Genomic DNA, 6,158 nt, shown 5'->3' with positions numbered 1-6,158 from the left:
GCGTTCCCTCAGTGCTGAAATATTTAGGATCATCCAGCAACATCAGGTAAAAAAACTGGAAGGGAATATTGCTGGCAAGGAGACATTCTTGGGAATTTATTTACAATAGTGAACAGTATGTGCAAGTGATCAACACATGTGCTCAGGCTGTGCAACTACATCTTCTTAACCTCCCTAATCCTGCCGCTTTGTTTTGGTGCTCCTCCGACATCCACAGCGGACTTGGAGGCAGCCTGCTGACTGCTATGCCCTCTCTGTGATGACCTTGATGGGTGTCCTCTGAAGGACCAAGCCCTGGAAGATCCCGGTCTACTTTCGGGATCCTGCCGTCCTTGGCCTGTGGAGCTGGAGTTGCTTGAGTCGAAAACTTGGGTCGTGGACCCCCTCGGCTGTTTCCCAGATGTGCCTGCGAAAGCAAGGAGAGATAATCAGTGCATGGCAGGGGAGCGCAGAACAGGGGAACTGACTCACAGCATGGTTGTCTGATGGATGTTGCACTGCTGGACCCTCACTTGGTTGAGCACCGCTAACCTCGTCGTCAGCACAGAAACGGTCCAGATCATTGCCGGCCAGCTGGATGACTCTATTATCAAAGTCTGTGAGGACCTTGCTGTCGGGCATTCGTACATCAGTCTGCGACCTCTCCCTTTTGTTGTGTGCCAGCTTGTCCTGCATGAATATGGATGAAGAGTGTGTAAGCAGGACGCCTGCCAGGCCAGATGATAAGGATGCCAGACATGTGTAGGTGGTAAGCGGTGTCACGTACAGGATGAGGACGTGATTCACAGGGGAGATGGTATGTGTGAGATAGTGAATGGTGATGTCCCTTGAACTGACAGTGAGTGAGATCCCTTTGGATGTGTGATGGGCTTGTGTGTTTGAGTTGAGAGTGATGAGAAGAGTGACTTACCCTGGTGGAATGGAGGAGATCATTCATACTCTTTCGGTACTGGTTGGCTGTCCTCTTTTGTAGGGCATTGGCGCTGACCACTGCTGTCACCGCCTCCCACGCTGGATTAGTGACCTTGCTCCCTGGTCTTCGCCTAGAGCAGGAGTAAAGGACTTCACAGCGGGCCTCCACAGCGTCCAATAGATGCCCGAGGGAGGCTTCGCTAAACTTGGGGGCAGCATGTTTCCTTCCTTTGACAGTCATAACTTTTCAGCAGCTTCTGATGCCTTAGAGAGTGCTAGCCCTGTGCAGAGGCACCCTTTAATATGGCGCCTGGATTACTGGAGGCCTGAGGTGATGGTGGGGCAGGCAAATCAGAGGCCACCCTGCCAGCAACCTGGTGTGTTTCCCAGGAGTACATTATTAACGAGGCGGGATGCGCTGGGAATGGGATGATACAGCGCGAAAAGCCTCCATTGCGGCCAACGTGCAAAATGTCCATTTTCCCGCCTGCTGCTGCACCTTGTGAAAATCTGGGACGATTCTGCCCATAGTTGGACATTTATGTAATAGTAGAAATTAACTTGTTGCTGGTAAGGCAGTAATGAATTCAAGGTTCAACCCTATCACTCTACTATGCAGAATATCACTACATCCATGAGTTGGACAACAGTGATTAACACAAGTTCGAATGTTCCAGAATGGCAGTCCTGTTTTTAAACGAAAGTAGCTTTACTCTTTACAGAACACTGCAGCTTCAGTGTTTTCCTAGGATACAGTACTTAGCCACTGCACCACAGCAACGTCTTATTGGCAATACTGATGGATACCTAGCAACTCTCAAGGGAGTCACAAGACATTTCTGACCTCTGAAGTTAGCCCATCAGTGACACTGGGTCTCCACAGTCCTGGGTTCCTTTCTCGATTAACATCCCAATGAAAATCCCTCCACTCCATCCCGACCTACATTCAACCCCAGATTCTCTCCCCACTGATATCGTATCAGGGATTAGCCATTTGCCTCGTGGTTCTCATTTAACTCTGCCTTTTGGATGCTGTGTTTCAGCGGAATCATCATGAAACAACATGGATGAGTCAGAGTCACTTGATCCTGTGCTTCAAATTGAATCAGCCTTCTTAATTGAGTTAAGCACTGTATTTCTGTATCTCATGCCCTTTCACTGCTCAATGTTATATTGAATGGGGCTAATTTAACATGTCAGATATAATTCTATAAAACATCATAATTTTCCCAAACAGACCAGGAAGGCTCCAAGATTGAGCTCAGCATTTCGCTGAGTTAGCTCACCTTTGCCTGGGGAACAACCATCAGTCTCTGTGCCACCAGCTAGAAACTTGGAAGCATGTGGATGTCACGCAAGGGCAGTGATGCCAACAGCAGTTGAATATCCTTATGATGTTCATAGCCTAGGTACCCATGGAACCATAATTTCAGCACTGTCCTCCTTAGATATACAGATTGTACTGGGGACTGGAGGGGAGCAAATGAAACTTTGTTCCAAGAATGGTGATAAGATTATACCTAGTAACAATAGACTAGTTAGTCTAATATTAGTCAAGGGTAAACTCTTAGACTCCATCATTCAAGATCGAATTAGTGAACGTTGGAAATGCAAGAGATAATTAAGGATAAATTTAATGGAGTTTTTTTGAAGAAGTGGCCATTTAAGTAGATAAAAGGATGTTGTGGATGTTTTTAAAAGTTTATTAATGGGATGCGGGTGTCGCTGACTAGGCCAGCATTTATTGCCCATCCCTAACTGCCCCTTGAGAAGGTGGTGGTGAGCCACCTTCTTGAACCGCTGCAGTCCATGTGGTGTAGGAACACCCACAATGTTCCAGGAGTTCCAGGATTTTGACCCAGCGACAGTGAAGGAACGGCCGATACATTTCCAAGTCAGGATGGTGTGTGGATCGGAGGGGCACTTCCAGGTGGTGGTGTTCCCATGTGTCAACTGCCCTTGTCCTTTTAGATGGAGGTGGTCGAGTGGATCTTCAGAAGGCAGTTGTTTAGTTGTCTCACAGGAGGCTCATTTACAAAGATTCAGAAATGTGAAAGGAAATGTAGTCAATATGATAGGAGGGTGAATTGACTGACAGGACAAATGGATAGGGCTAATGTCTGTTGTCCAGATTGGAGAAGGATTGAAAGGGGTGTACTCTAGGTTTCAGTGCTGGGTCCACAGTTGTTCACATTAAATATGGCATAGTGTAGACTTAGGCATAGGGAGCATGATAGCGAGATTTTTCGATGACATTAAAGTAGGGGGCTTGGCAAACTGCAAGGAGTCTGCAAAAGACCTGAGGAGAGGTTTCTGGGAGAAAAAACAAACAAGCAAGCAATCGGAATATACCGTAAATGGCAAGGCCTAAAGGCTGTAGATTCAGATAGATATTTCCTAGAAAGTGCAGGTGCAGATAGATAGTCATAAAATAGTCCATGACATTTTAGGTTTTATGTACAGAGCTATAGAATACAAGAGAAAAAATGTTCTGCTGAAGAGTCATATGGACTCGAAACGTTAACTCTGTCTTCCTCTGCATAGATGCTGTCAGACCTGCTGAGTTTTTACAGCAATTTTTGTTTTTGTTCCAGATTTCCAACATCCGCAGTATTTTGCTTTTGTTATAGAAAAAATGTAATGTTAAATTTGTAGACTACAATGGTTGAGCAATTTTGGGCAGCCCATTACAAGCATTGCACGGCATAGAGTCACCAGAATTGTGCCAATGATGGGAAACTGTAATCATGAGGAGGGACTTGGCATGTTGGTCTATTAACAGTGGAGAGGGATTTAATACATTTTTAAAAAATTATCAAGGGTTTTGATAGGGAAGGACTGTTTCCTCTGGTTAGGAGTCAATGTTGAAGGGACATCGCTTTAAAATGATCACTGGGGTGAAGAGAAAGATTGGGAGAATTTTTTTTTACACAGAGGGTTGTTGAAGCATGGAACACTCTACCTCAGTGAAGCAGGGACAGTTGCATCTTGTAAGGGAAAACTGCATATATATTTAATACAGAGGCTATGGAGAGACAGGAGTGGGATTAGCTTTGGAGTGCTCCAGCAAAGATGGCACAGACATGACACAATGCGCCAAATGGCCCCTGTACTGTAAGTTTCACTGGTTTTAAGTCAACAGTAGCTCAGATTGATGTAACCTATTCGTACAGCCTGTTGTGCCGCCTTCAGAGGAATTGGGTGTGGCATGTGTGAAAGGAGGCGCCAATATCTGGAGGATGCACCACACGTCATGCAGCTTTGTTGATTATAGCCTAAAATTTTCAAGTATGCTGTGGTGGTGGAAAATCTCAGCTGTGATTGGAAGATTGCAGGAGCATGTACAGCTGGGCAGCAGGTGAGATTCTTCTCTGCAGGCATGACCATAAAAAAATTACCCCCCATATATAAATTGCTGCCTTACTTTCAGATGTGTTCTCCGTTATCGCCATCTTTTTTGTCATGTAATTTTGTCAATGTGTTAAAATTTAACATTTGAAACTGTCTCTGCAAACATTTAGCACGGAAATCCTGGGCTGAATTTTGCCTTCGCCCGGCGGGCTGACCCAGGAGTGGTCGCGAGTCTGACCGCCGCGCCCACAATCGGGCCCCAACATTGTTAATTGGCCAGCCAGCGTGAAACACGTGCTACAACGCTGAGCGCTGCCGGGGTCGGGGGGTGAAGAGGGCGAGCATGGAAATTTGTGCAGGCGAGCGGGTGCGCACAATGAAAGTTCCCTGGGGCACAGAGAGGCATTTAATTAGAATTAAAAGTCTAGTGATAACCATGAAACCATTGCCGATTGTTGTAAAAAAGCACCCAACTGGTTCACCTACCAGTTCTTTAGGGAAGGAAATCTGCTGTCCTTACCTGGTCTGGCCTACATGTGACTCCAGACCCATAGCAACATATTTGACTCTTAAATGCCCTCTGAACAAGGGCAGTTAGGGATGGGCAATAAATGCTGGCCTAGCCAGCGACACATCCATGAATAAAACAAAAACTTACAAATGTTAAAAACATGTCCCCTCATGTGACTCTGTCAGGATGCTCACCCGACGTCATCGTGCACTATTTTACTCTCATTCGGGCTCGGCGCGTGCCTGCCTGACGAGAAAAAAATTCTGTCCTCTGTGTGTAAAGTTTCCTGTAATGGAGTAGTTGCAGGTTCTGACCAGCATATGGCGAAATGCAGGGATTCTGAAGCCTCTTAACTCTGCTGACCTTCTGTCTGTAAAAAAAAGTAATCATGTTCATCAGTGCCACCAGTAGGTTGGTTTGGAGATTCATAAACCAGATGAATTTCTTCAGGCGTCATCACAGGAATTCACCAAGGCTCTTTCGACAGCACCTTTCAAACCCACGACCACTACCATCTAGAAGGACGAGGGCAGCAGACACATGGGAACACCACCACCTGCAAGTTCCCCTCCAAGCCACTCACCATCCTGACTTGGAAATATATCGGTCGTTCCTTCACTGTCGCCGGGTCAAAATCCTGGAACTCCCTCCCCAACAGCACTGGATGTACCTACACCACACGTACTGCAGTGGTTCAAGAAGGCAGCTCACCCCCACCTTCTCAAGGGGTAATCAGGGGCGGGAAATAAATGCTGGTCTAGCCGATGATGCCCTCATCCCGTGAATGAATAAATTAAAAACAAATGAGTGTACAAAGACAGGGTCAGCATTACAAGGATTGGAACCAATTAAGTCGTGGATAAGCAGGATGGATGATACCAATAACCCTGACTAATTATACATCCCGTGAATGAATAAAAATAACCACCCTGCTGACCCAAAACATGCGTGTCACGTATGCTTTCGGAGTCCAGCCATGGTACCATCCCCTTCTGGCTCACTTTATTATCAAACTTGAGCTCCCTCGATGGGTCAGTGGGTAAATGTGTTCCCTGGTGGGGTATGGTCCTGAACCAAGCAGGCAAGGAAGATCTCGGATTTATGCCAAGAAAGCAGATCTTGATTTGGTTTCCATGAAAACAAAATAAAGAATCGGTCAGTGCTCCTGATCCTGATCGTTATCCAGTGACCACTGTTGGAAATTATGTGGACAGTGGATGAGGGTCATTTGACTTGGCCATGAAGCCTTTCACAAAGTCTGTCAGTGCTTACTATCTAGGATCACTTAAGCATTGTCATTTGGCATTCCAAGGGAAGAAAATGCTCTGCTCCACATTATTTTAAGTTATTCATGGGATGCGGGCGTCGCTGGCTAGGCCAATAT

The sequence above is a fragment of the Cetorhinus maximus genome, chromosome 31 (assembly GCF_964194155.1).
Source record: "Cetorhinus maximus chromosome 31, sCetMax3.hap1.1, whole genome shotgun sequence".
Classification (NCBI taxonomy): domain Eukaryota; kingdom Metazoa; phylum Chordata; class Chondrichthyes; order Lamniformes; family Cetorhinidae; genus Cetorhinus; species Cetorhinus maximus.
The sequence above is the reverse complement of the archived record's forward strand: the minus strand, read 5'-3'. Positions refer to the sequence as shown.